This window comes from Mycteria americana, chromosome 10 (genome assembly GCF_035582795.1).
Source record: "Mycteria americana isolate JAX WOST 10 ecotype Jacksonville Zoo and Gardens chromosome 10, USCA_MyAme_1.0, whole genome shotgun sequence".
NCBI classification, from domain to species: Eukaryota; Metazoa; Chordata; class Aves; order Ciconiiformes; family Ciconiidae; genus Mycteria; species Mycteria americana.
Genome location: NC_134374.1, coordinates 5,316,385 through 5,330,276, shown reverse-complemented (window position 1 = coordinate 5,330,276; position 13,892 = coordinate 5,316,385).

Below are 13,892 nucleotides of genomic sequence, written 5' to 3'. Positions count from 1 at the left end.
TCCCAGTTCACAGCTCTGTTTTGTAACTTAAACCACCACTGATTCCAGCCTGTGAGCATGCTACACTGGGAGGTGCAGTGGCCAAAGCCTCCAATTCACAACCTGTGTGGAACTGGCTGCAACAGCTGAAGAGATAACCTTTCTTGCTGGTTTATACCTGACCTCTTCAGCTGCCACAACTCAGCCTGAAAGTGCTTGTGAATCAGAGCCCTAAATTTGTATCAGAAAGAAACCTGAGGTTTTAACTTGGTGCCTCCTCATTGATGGTTAGAACAAAACAGAAATCTGTTTTACTCCTTGTTTGCTCCACTGAGCAACTGCTCCTATCGCATGGAGAGCAGCTTCTGTGGAAGATTTCTGTAGCTGAACTTGCCAATAGAAGGTATTTCTCCCTTTCTGTAGGCAAAACAGCAAGGTAACCCTGGAGAACAAGATGGCAGAAGAGTTGCTGTGCCCTGACAGTGTTAAATTAACACAAACTAGTGAGTGGTTTCCTTTGTTTTCAGCACTTGGGATGGATTTGGGGACCCCAGCAAAAGTTGCTTGCCTTCTGTTCTAGTTAGCAGGCTTGTTTTCTTTCTGTCGTCAGAAATTTGGGCCCTTTAGCCTAAGGAACTCTGCTAAGAGAGTCCTTGGCTATGACCAAGGTACAGCAGGATGCAATCCAATGCTCTACTGCAATTCTCTTAACTTGCAGTTTGCCACTGTTGGCACTGAGTTGGCTGTCTGCAAGGCAGCTGCAAAAGGTAATCTGATGACATGTGCACTGCACGCTTTTGAAACAGCACTTTGTGCTGGGAACTGCCTTTCTTCTTGTCAGACATCAAATCTTGCAGTCTCCCTCAGGTGTGTGGCAGATGCACTATCTTCCCTTCCAGGTGGGGATTCTAGGCAGAGAGCTGGACTGATGTAGAGCCCGGAATTAGGAACTATACCTTCCTTCCTGCCAGGGTTCACACCCTTTGCCACTGCAGGCCCTGGTTTATGTTTACAGCGAGACTTTAGGTAGTGTCATGGTGTGCAAACACTTCTGTTTAGTGAAAGTGAAGTAGATTTGACAAGCAAGGAGGAGTGGAAAGGACAGGAATAATGAAGTTGGAGTAGTTTGGCACTCCAGTTGCGTTTCGGCACACAGCTCAGGGAAACTGACCTTGTACTAACCGGGAAGTAACTCTGTCAGACAGGATGCTGAACAATGTGGTTTTTCTTTGTGCGAGGCCTCACTTTGCCTATTTCTTTGCCCTCCATAGTTTGGCGGTGCTTTACAAACCAGTGCTTGTATGCTGGTTCCCTTGGTGGACCGTCTAGTCCCCTGGCTAACTATCCATCATTTTGCTCTCCTACCAATGTGGCTGGGAGCTGCCATTTCAAGTGGGTTCCTGTTTCATCCTGGATAATGAAGTTGCTAATAAGCTGTGGGATAATAATGGAAGATTGGCGAGGAGGATTATAAACACTTTCCATCAGTGCCAATGCCTTAAGGGAATGAAGGAAATGTCCTCCAAATTCAGTGATGGCCAGAGAAGTGGCTATGAGAAAAGAGCTTGTGCCCTACCTGCAGGAAACTGGCACCGGTTTATGGACGATTGCACCCCATATGTTTCTCCGGCTTGCTAAAATGAGCCCACACCACATAGCTAACCCAGCTGTGGAAGAGACAGCTGGTTTGCATGCTGTTCCCTGCACCATCAGACACAGGTCCAGGTTCTCCTCATCTCTGTGTTATCTTTATGATCCGTGGATGTGAAGCTGGACAAACATCAGGCAAAACAGAGAGACAGACTGTCTGATCCAGTAGCGATCCTGCAGCACTGGTTTCAGGTCAGAACCAGACACTTCACTAGAAAGGTGCAGAGAAGTGTTTAACATGTAGCCCAAGATGTTTCCGTGAGGGGGAATCCTACAGAGAGGGTCAAGATAGCAGTGAATTATCACTACATCATCTAATCTGGGAACTGGGATTCTCTCTGCTCTTGGGTGAAGTAGGATTCTCCTGGGATGGTCATAGTCTCAGAGATGTATGTAAAACTCACTAGAGCATTTTGGCTCTTTTTTTCCTGTGCCCATTTCCAGTGTGCATTGTCAGAAACTCCTCTCAGCCTGCTGCTCAGCCAGGTCTCTGGGAGAGCTTTGGAGGAAAAGCTACAAAAATTCTAGGGGACCTGAGATTAAGGCTGAACCTAGAATCTAATTCCTGTGTGTTCAAGGCAAAGAAGATACAAAAGATGGTCGCTTTTTACTGCCTCAGTTTACTTTTCCTATAGCTCGTGTCTTAAGCCCATCAGATGCAAGACAACAGGATCAGTCATGGCATTTCCATGTTATGAGGTTCAACAAGGCCAAGTGCAGGGTCTTGCACCTGTGTCAGGGCAACGCCCAGTATCAATACAGGCTGGGGGATGAAGGGATTGAGAGCAGCCCTGCAGAGAAGGACTTGGGGTACTGGTGGATGAAAAGCTGGACGTGAGCTGCCAATGTGCACTCGCAGCCCAGAAAGCCAACCGTATCCTGGGCTGCATGAAAAGAAGCGTGGCCAGCAGGGAGGTGATTCTGCCCCTCTACTCTGCTCTGGTGAGACCCCACCTGCAGTGCTGCGTCCAGCTCTGGAGCCCTCAGCACAGGAAGGACATGGACCTGTTGGAGCTGGTCCAGAGGAGGGCCACAAAAATGATCAGAGGGATGGAGCACCTCTCCTATGAGGAAAGGCTCAGAGAGTTGGGGTTGTTCAGCCTGGAGAAGAGAAGGCTCTGGGGAGACCTTATTGTGGCCTTTCAGTACTTAAAGGGGGCTTATAAGAAAGATGGGGACAAACCTTTTAGCAGGGCCTGTAGTGATAGGACAAGGGGTGATGGTTTTAAACTAAAAGAGGGTAGATTGAGACTAGATAGAAGGAAGACATTTTTTACGACGAGGGTGGTGAAACACTGGAACAGGTTGCCCAGAGAGGTGGTAGATGCCCCATCCCCGGAAACATTCAAGGTCAGGTTGGACGGGGCTCTGAGCACCCTGATCTAGTTGAAGATGTCCCTGTTCATTGCAGGGGGGGTTGGACTAGATGGCCTTTAAAGGTCCCTTCCAATCCAAACCATTCTATGATTCTATGATTCCTTCCATTGCCTCCTCCACAAGATGGAGCTGGAGGGGACAACTAGGACCAGAATTTGTCACTGTGTGTTTTTAGGGAGTTGGTTTGCCACAACTGTTAGCACAGTTGAAACAGCAACAGGGCTTGCAGAAGATGTCAGAGACAAGAATCATTGACAGACCAGGAGGTTACCCATGGACCCTGTTTCCTCTTGGCTTTTTACTGAGAGTTTTATGTTGTGGCAAAAAGTACCACACTCTAATGTGTGCAGCTAGGAGCATCCTGCAGCATCCGATATCGAGTGCCAGAGTATAATGAAGCATTGATCAACTCTTCTCTCCAGCACAATGTGCCCTTGCATACTGCTATCCTGAAATTATTGATTAGCCTAGGGTCCAGCTGATCTTGTGTTGAGAGCTATTTTTGTGCACAAACATCAATTCAGAGAGTCTTCTTGCTCTTCGGGAACAAGAGTCACCTCACTTCCCTGGACACTGATTTTTTGTGCCATATGCAGCAGCCTGGAGCATGCAAAGCTTTGCTGATCTTGTAGGGTATCTGGATGTGTTGGACCCCAGGATGGCTTGGCATCTCTTTGGAGTAGAATTTTAATTTCTTATTTCCTAAAACCTTCTAAAACAACAATAACTTCAATGTTCCTGTATTATCTCCCAGCTGTGTCTTGTACTTTCTTCATCCCTGAATGACCCTTTTGTGTTGGAATGATTTACATTGTACGTAGTGCAGTTGAAGCATGGCTTCTTTGCTTCCTTAGCCTGCCCTAGAGTAATCTCTTTTTAGAGATTACCATACCTTCCTATACCTGCGAACTTCTGACATGGATTGGAGTCAGCTTCACTTGCCTCTGGTGTAAGCAGGGATCTGAAATGTAATATGTATATAAACATTTTTTGTTACTTATGACTTTGGGATTTTGGAACCTGTGGCTACTGAAGATACACTTTGTTTCCTTTTTCCTATTTTGCAAGCAATAGGTGCAGATTTTTCTGCATTGCACTAAAATGATTCCCCCTTTGTTTATTCCTGACCAGAACTTCAGCATAATTAATAGAGACCATGCCCAGAAAATGTTACTTGTGTTTGATATGTTGGGACAGGAATTTAGAAGTTGTGTTGATACTCACAGAACATGTGATTCAACAAGAGTCCTCCAGTGAAGACAACAGGCTTTGAACTAAGCCAGAGTATGTAATTATTTACATGCTGACACGAGTGCTTTGATCTAGGTTGTTTCCAGTCATTTGGAATTACAACAACGTCCTCGTCTCCTACCAGTTTGCTACAGATGCCCCAAACTGCATCGTTCTAAAATATCACAAATTCAGGTGTGTCAGTTGCTGTGTGAAGCTTGTAGTGTAGTTCAGTTTCTGCAAAGCTAAAAGAACATCTATAAAATGTCAAAAGGAAAAATTCATCTGTCTTGCATGACCTCTTGCTTAGTTATAGCATTTCACATGTAATTCTACACATACCTCTGTAGCTTAGTTTTGCACTTTTCATATCTCATCAGAGACTCACATACATGCTGTTTTAGAAGCATAGAATGAAACATAATGGGAAAGGACTTATCTCTTAGTTTAGAGAGAGATTTATTATCCTAGTCTATTTATATTAAATTAAATTGCATTATTACTCTCTCTTGTCTATTGATTACCTTCTCGAGTGTGTCTAAAGTGAGCAATTGCCATGATCTTCCAACTCACTGACATCTAAAAAGAGGGAATTCAAACAGCCTCATTTCAGGATCTTTTGCTTAAATACATTTATGGAATTTTGTAGCTTATCCGTTATTCCGCTCCCCCCCTGCTGCCGCCCTTAAGTTCATCTATCTATATCCAACTAGGCCTGCTTGCATTGTGTATGATGATAATACTATGCAATGTGGTTTTCTTCACTGTAGGCAGAAAATGTGCAGCTGACAAATGAATTGGTCAGACTTTGCAAGAAGAACAGCCAATTACTGGATTATTACAGCTTCCAAGAGCTGCAGTGCAAGTATGTTATCACTTCTTCAAGATTTCTCTATCTCTGCGATTAAACAGATCTTGATAAGGCTTGTCTGTAATTCCACTTCTTAATGACTCTAAATAACATTACACCTTGCAATCTCATTATCTATGTACCATGGTATCAAAAAGTCTTTCTATGCTTATGGAAAACAAAACAACAGTAATGTCAAGTGTATATGCAGGTCTCGTTTTACTGTTTTTTATCTCTAGCTTTGAACATTAATGTAGTTCTTAAAATCCGGAAAAGCATGGCAGAGAATTTTGCATTCTGCTTTTTGTGGGTTGTGTGTCCCTCTTTCTTAATCAAAATGAGTTTATTTACCCCAGTTTTAGCTGTGGTAAGTTGGTTATACTTAAGTAAATCCTCTAATATCATGTCCTTGCAGGTGCAATTTCCTGCAATGGGAGTATTGCTGTTGACTTGGTTGGAGGCTGGGGGATGGAGTGAGGCCCTTGGAGGCAGTCGCTAATCTCTAGGCATTTGTGTAACAGAGAGCAGTTATAACACGTTGCACAGGATACATGCATGGGTACCCTCAGTCACTAAGGGGAGCTATTTTGTAACAGAAGTGAGTTATGAAAAGGAAAAAATGGAGCTAACATTGATGCTGAGAGAAAAACCGACTATGATCTAAATTTTATTTTTTCTGGAAATCTATCTTACATTGAGGTCCCTTTGGTATCAGGAAGCCAGCAACCCCTTCACCCTGCGGCAAGGCAGCAAGAGCTCACAGGGGCTGCACCTAGCTTGATGAAGGCCAGGTCTCCCCACTGTTAATTTCACATGACTTCGGAAAAGGCTTCTGACCCGTTTCTCTTGTGAATAGTGACATGAGTTCATGCCTGAATTTTGTCTTTGCACCTTGTCTAGACATTTATACCTGTGAACAGGGAGTGTTGAGCTGCTACCAAGAAAAAATGAGAATTCTTATTTGAAAGAATTTCATAGTCACTTTGTGCAGGCAGAAATGAAGACATGAAGGCTGTGGCAAAGGAAAGTCAGACCTAGAGATTGTCTTGAGCTTCATGAAAATGATCAGACAGAACCCTTCCCCATCGCAGAGGACTGCTGGCATGTCATTGGTATGTTGTCTGCATTCATCAACTAAAGGGTTTGCCCTAGGCAACCAAGTAGCACAGGAGGGATATGTAGGCCTCAACCCTTGCATCTCTGCTAGTTCCCCTCCTTGTCACCCTGAGAATTATATGACATGTCATTTTCTGTCAGCTTCTTTTCTCCTTCGGGAGCGCTGAGGCAAATAATTAATTTAGCTTGTTTTAGAAAATGTCATTTTGCTATCTTGATAAATTAGCCTGGCTGCTGTATCCCTCTGAGCCATTCAGGCTGCTTCACTCATAGCACCCCATGTGCCTTCCGGACTTGAATTTTTTATTATTATTTGTCTGAACATCTTGCATTATCTTTTATTTATTTTACCCCTTTGCTTTTCTTCTCATTTGTTCACAGCTGATAACTTCAATCTTGCCTGTCATATCAGTGCCTGATGTTTTAGTGTCCATATACCTCTAGAGCTCTTCATAGCTTTGTATCAGTCTGTATTGTCCTTTTATGCCCAAGGAAAGCTCACTTAGTTAATCATGTCCTTACCATTGAGCCCAAAACAGTCCTTGCACGTAGTTGCACACCACAGAACCTGCAAGCCACTTGTCTCTGTCTGCCCTGAGAGTCTTGTGCAGTTCTTGTTTCCATCCCATTTGGTTAGTTCTCAGTGGCTTGGAAAACTGTTTTCAGCTTAGCAATATGAAGAACTTGCATCTCACGAGATCATGATCTCGTGTTCAGAATGGCCCACTGACCCCTTAGCATTGCAAAAATGCAATGTCCAAGTCTTGACATTACTCAAAAGAAAAAAGAGCTAAGTTTTCACATGAAAGATCCATGAAAGCTTTGTACATCTGCTGCTCTTCTACAGCTTTGCTCAATGACTTGGAAGGCAGTTTAGTAGGTGCTACCACTAAAACAGTAGCCTCCTCTGATGGAAGATAACACACAGGAGATAAGGAAGAGGAGAGAAAGGAGCAGGCTGAGGAAGAGGTAGGTACCAGATACGGAAGTGAGAGGGGAGTTTATCTATAGACAGCTTTTAATATCAGCACTGGTTTTGGTAACGTCATTGTAAGAGTGGGAAGATGGATGGGATGAGGAGCTAGTCTCAGGGTGAGAGTGAAACTGAAGGCTTAGATCCTGTGAATTTAAAGCATGAGGACTTTGGTAAATGCATGACTATTATTTGCACTGGATCTGTTCTCTGTGCCTATGGAATCAGATCCAATGGCTTTAGTGAGGCACTCAATTTGGATTGGATTTTGGCCCTGCTAGTCCTGGGGACAAGGTTAGAGAACAGTGGTACTTTTTCTGCAGGGGGCTGTTCGAAATGCACACTTCATCCTGCAGAACCTTTTGAGGAAGGCAGGATAGCAGCCAAACTCTTGAGCTGGCAGAAACTTTGCCGAGGTTGGTTCTCTTCCCCTCACCTCCCTTATGAACTGAACATGTCTGATCTGGAGTCACTCAGAGACAATAAGCATGGAATCTTATGAAAAATTTCAGGACCCACATTTCAAAGTAGATCTGCATCTTACTAAGCCTGTAAAAGACCAAAGTGTGAGTAAAGGATTGAGAAGACAGAGTGAAGGTGACTATATTCAGGGAGGTGATGGCAGGTGAGGTTTATGTGGGAGGAAGAGAATGAATTCATATTTAAGGATCTCTCTGACACTTCATGGCCTGATCTGTGGTGGGTCTAAATTTAGAGAATAAAGTTAAGATCTGAGGAGAGGGGAAGCAGATAGAGGAAGCGTTGCGCATAGAGAATGTGCTACCCTGGAGGATTTAACTCAGTAGTAGGGAGTTATGGTGCAGCCAGCAGTTGGCAGCTTAAAGCAAGGCAGGTAGAGGGATCTGAGCGAACTATCCCCAGAGCAGTAACTCATTAGTGTCACCAGAAAGACACAACTATGTAAGTCTGTCTTTCAGGTGAAAGAGATGTTATCTTCCAGCAATGAAGGGTTGGCTGATGGAGAATTTCTGTTTTAAAAGCTCTGCTACTGACTAAAATTCGCTGGTCTCCAGACTCAGTGGGCATCTTCTGAGGGCTTGACTATTTATACATGTAAGGCAGCCTGTGAGAGTAGGGCCAGCATCAGCCTGGTTCTGTTAGCCCGCAGTAAACAAGGCAGCTCTCCCTTGTCCCATTTATGCACAGAGAATTGCAGGCTCTGTTCTCTGGGCGAAGCCAGGACTGTCCTGTCCCTAGGCAGTGGAGATGCAGAAAGCTGTAAAGAGCGCAGGGGGCTGGATCTATGGCCAACCATCCTGGCATAACAATAAGGTGCTTGGCTGGGAGGTACACACAAGAGAGGGTAGGATCACTCCCCTCTAGTATTGCTTCCTCAGCCACGGCTGCAGTAGTTTTGATTCCATGTCTTCGAGTAAAAGGACCAGCTGTTTTCTAGTTCTCCCTTTCTAAGCATTTCTCTCCCTGAAGAATCACTGTGAACAGCTTAGATGAGAGAACCTTTCCTCACAGCCTTACTTTTTTGAGGAAAAACTGGGATGTTTTACACTGTTAACCCAAGGTAAAATTCTAGCAAAAATTAAGGTGTTGCAGTTTTAATGTGAACTAGTGGTCTGGATACATCCTTAGCTCTGCCACAGTCTTTAACCTGACTGCCCTAGCCCATGGATTACAGACTGTATTAGCAGTCTTGAACAAAGAGCTTGTCTGTGGTGTAACACAGTAGTTAAAGATTTTGACAGGAGATAGGAAGAAGGCAGCCACCTGTCAGAGCTCTCTTTTGCCTTCCCCTGTTTTCCTACGTTGCCTCCTGAGGCCTTCCAGCTGCTGGGCTGGTAGCAGTTTCAGTGCTTGCACACTCAAGGGCAAGGCAAGATCCATCTGTCTGCTACATAAAGGTGTGCTCTTACACAAGACAATTCTGAGCTTCTCTCAGCAGTGAGCATATAACATTTTCCAACTATTTTCTGGCGCTATGTTTGGATATGTTTTGGGTGGGATACAGAATGGGCTGAAAATTAGATAAAAAATTTAGTGGAAACTTCCTTTCTCATGTTCTATCTTTCCTGAAAACTTGTGATTTTGAAGGAAAAAATAGTGAGAACAGTGAAAATTCTGTGCAGTCCACATCACAAATCAAGTACAGACTGGTAAGAAAGAGCCAATACAGAAGATTCCTACTTATCTGAAACCTATGAATCTGCTTTAGTCAAATAGGCTGAAATATCCAGCATAGTAAACTTTCCCTTCAAGTTTCTGGGTGAGCAAATAAGGACTCATTTGTGCAGAGTGAAATATAGTGCCTGACCATGACTGTGACCAGGCAAAAGACCTAAATTCACGAGCTTATTCCTGAGCTGTTCCTCACCAGCTAAATCCACTGTGTCATGGGCTCAGAATGTATGAGTATCTCAGCTTTCGGCATGCCAAGAATTAGGCCAATATCTGCTTGTTCTTCCGTGTATAAGCGCTTGGCACTGAATACATTGCAGTACTCTGAGCTACCCAATGTAATGGGATTTCCATAAATTTTTTTAATGCAGACTTCAGAAGTACAATGTTTAGCTAGCACATCAAATGGATCTGACTGTTTCCCAAAGTTAAGGGCCTGAGGCTGAGCAAACAGATCATTCTTAGATGCTGTAGCATCACACAGGGACAATGTAGCTCCAAGAGCAGTAACAGAAATACACAAGTGGTACTGAAATGAGGTGTGAAGGAACTGGAAAATAAAATAAAGCCCCAATGTGCAAATTCAGACCATTTGCCTCTGATCCTACGTGAGACGTGTTTATGCAAGGACTGTGTTTGATGCTCAGTGACGATGAGGCACAGTATGGCAGGAGAATTAGGAGCCCTGAGAAGACTGGATGCACAGCCACTTGTGCCTCTGGCAGGCTGGCCCCTCTAGGTTACTGCTGGGGCTGTTAGTATTATCTCCAGCTTGCTGCATGCCACCTCTGCATGGAGATGGGGGTGTTTTGCCCAGTGCAGATTGGTAGCATGCACAGGCCAAGTTTGTCAATAGGGGGAAGCGATACATTTGCTAATCAAACAAAATTGATAAAAATGTTTGAAGAGCTACCCAAACTTTCTGAATGGGTTCAGCCATTTGTTGTCATGGCAGCTTTTATTGACTGGCCTTACTGCAACATCTTGCCTAACTGGACAGTTGTAAAAAAAATATTCCATGGAGGTGGTGAGTTCTGACTCTTTTTGGGTGAGTTGAGGTTTCAAGGATGATTTTCATTCCATTTGCAAACATTCCGGTGCAAGAACGCACACACAGAATTTTCTCTTCTGATTGCTCATTTTAGAATTACATTGCTTGCTTTGCGTTAATGAGGGCTTTCTAATCTCATATAAGCAGTCTTATTTATGGACAAGCTGTGCTCCATGGATCTTCATCTTTCCTCAATGTATATAAGCAATGAGTGGAATTGGACTAAATGACTTGCTACAGCATCTTTTTCTGCTTGTTAATAATGGTCTATCAATCATTGCTAAACAAAAGCTTACGAGGTAGCTGGCTACCTTAATGTGAATGTGAAGTTTGCCAGCTTTTTATTACCTGTGTTATGTACATCGCAGCAATTTGTTGAGTTATTCAACTGGAGAGATGAATTTTATGGTAAGCATCAGGATAGAAATATTAGAGCCAGGGTGTGTAGAAGCAGGATACCGTTAAGTGTTATGCCAGTATACAAGTCATTAATTTGAGGTTACTTAACACAAAACCACTGAAAATAAACTTTATTTATATGAGAGAGGTTTGTTTTTTTTTTTTTTTTTTTTTTTAGGGAGAAGCATGTTTTATTGAAAAGTCAGAATTTGTAAACAAACATTCAAGGTGCCTTTGGGGAGGCAAATAAAATCTGTTCTCTGATAAAACTATAAGGTGGGAGACTTTTTTGAATATAGAATTTTAATCATAAAGAACTGCTAAGTATGATATGAATAGTATCTGCTGAGACTTTTCCTGGATCTCTTCACTGACTCTGTCATAGAAATCCAAGCAGTTGTAGTCAAAACAGTAAATGAGAAAACCAAAGGTTGGAGATGATAATTTTTTGTACTGGAATATGGCTGATGTTGTCTCAAGTTGGAGTGAGCTAAAGCTCGTAGCAGAAGCAGAGGGACTAGATGGAAAGCAGACTCATTTCTACTCTGTTGAAATAACAATGTAGTTACAGGAAATAGGGATTATTCTCAAAGAAGGACCAAAGGAGGAGACAAAGGAAGCTATTGGGGTGTTATCACTGGAGATGGGAGTCTGAGAGATGAGATGAGAGTAGGAGTAGGAGTAGGAATAGCCTTTCTGGAGGTAAATGCTGAGGTAACCTGTATTCTGTTTACTTTTTTATTGAGTGGTCATCCTTCCCGTGGAAAAGTCTCTAGGAGGGGTAAGATGATGCTGAACGTAGCATCCCTGAAGAAGGTAACGAGGAGGAATATAAGCAGGGAGTGGGTCCACCCGATTCACTGTCACTGCCATCCTCTCTGGTTTTAGGCCATATTATGATATTATGATCAGGAATGGAGGGATGCCTGACACGTGCAGTGCTTCCCTTCTGCTTGGGCCAGAATATCACGAGTAGTCAGAAGCACTTGCCTCTCCCATCCCACTGGCTGCCCACTGGGCTGATTAAATTATTCCTCTTTGAATGGAGGGCTGAACTACCACGGACCTGAAGACAAAGCCCATAGCTCTAGGTCTCACCTGGATTTTCTGGCAGTTCTTGATGCTCAGCATTTACCTGAGGATGGAACAGTAAGATCTATAGATGAAATCAAAGAATGGTGCAAGCCCTGTCCCAGTGATGGAGTGTCTCCTTTCTTGTACATGCCTGTGCTTGCTCGGCTGAGGGCAGACTAAGCCTTACATTGTACTACTGTGTCCATCTTGACTATGGTCTTAATACTCTGAATGTCAGTCCAAACTGAACAGTGGAGGATGTCTGAAGCTTTTATTTGATTGAGACCTGGGACCTCTTTTTTGATTTATCTCGAGTTTTCTGAATTTTCCTCCTGGGGGACCACTTCTAAGAATATTTAGAGTTTCTTAATCCTGGAAGTTTAAGAAATTCACACAAATATAGGTAGTCTTGGTATAAAGAGGGAAGAAGTGGAAGCCATAATCTAGTTTCCCATGAACTGGAGACAATTCTTCAAATTACAGAACCTCTGGATTTTGGGGGTATTTTTGCCATAAGTCCCAAATTGTTGACCACCACTGCTAGGCTGTATATCTCTTGAAGATTAAACCAAATCTAAAGTAAGCATTTATGTTTGGTTATTATTTATCTTTGATGCTCAATTTGAACAGCTAAAATTGTGGTCTAAACATTAAATTAAAACCTCAGCATCAGTTGGATCGTGTATGTCTCTGCGTGATTGCTTTTATATTAAATGGTTTACATGAATGCTGTTATTTATCTTGAAAGCAAGTTGACATGCACATTAATGAGACCAGGTGTTAACTTCATGCTGTTTCTTTCCAACTAAGAAAATCTTTATATTAACTTAGTGTTTTTTACAAGTATTTATGGTAATAATTATATGATTACACTTTGTACATCATAATGTTTCAACATCACAACTCTCTCATTTTATTCTTTCCCTTCTGAGTCTCTTGCTCAGTTGTAGATGAATCAAACAGGGAGCGATAGCAGATATGGTTCAACATAGGCTGAATACAATGATATTGAGGAACCTACCAATATATCAATAAAACCAAATAAAGCACTGAGAGCTGAATCTCAATGCAGACAGTGCTCTCTAGCCCAAAAGACAATCTTGGTATATTCCTGGCTCTCTTTGACTACCCAGCTTCATAGCTGTTCAGTCACTAACATGACTTTCCTTATTTTCCCTAGTGCCAGAATATGGTACCAGCTCATGTGGAGTTGAAAAATGAATTCAGGTTTGTGGGCTTGCAGCATGCATAGCTTTTATTTGTGACCTTTTATTTTAAAGACAGATAACACTGTCAATGATTTACATATGTTCTTGGACTTGTTGGAGCAGGCTAGGTAGTACATACAGCTAATCCTAGGAATGCAAAGACTATCAGGTTGCAGAACTGCAGTTCAACTGTAACTCTTGCAGTGCTGACTTCATCCTTTGCTTGCACATGAGTTCTTTGGAGGCTTCCAAAGCTTCATTTGCCTCAGTTGGAAAGCGGAATTCATGTGTGTTGAATGAACTTTACAGAATTATGCTCTGTACAGCTCTGGCTTAGCATGGTGAGCTTTTAGTTAGCAAAGGGAACAAGGAGTGAGCGTGTCTCACACCACTTATGTCTTGCCTGAGAAGAGCTACTTGGATATGGAGGGACATAAGAACCAGGAGGAATTCTTCAAAATCTCAGCCACACAAAGCAAAGCTAACTTCTGAGGAGCTTAGGAAGAAGGCCCGTATCCTATAAATAGACCTAGCGCCTGTAAGAGTTCAATCTCAATTGCTTCGGATTTTGGGTTCTAGTAGAACTGTGTGGTTTTACTCTGCTTGGGATACCTGATTATTCACACATATCACAGTACTTGCCACGAGAACATCGTTTCTCTGTGAGAGTTTCATCCTCCAGGATGGTGGATTTCATGCCCCTAATCTGGTCAACAACTTTGGTTCTAGTTCTGCAGGGGACTTAGGAGTATGCTGAATGTAAGTATATTAAGTTCAAGTTGAGTAAGAGCCAAAATGCTTCCCATCTTGCAAGTTTATTCCTAGGCCAACTAA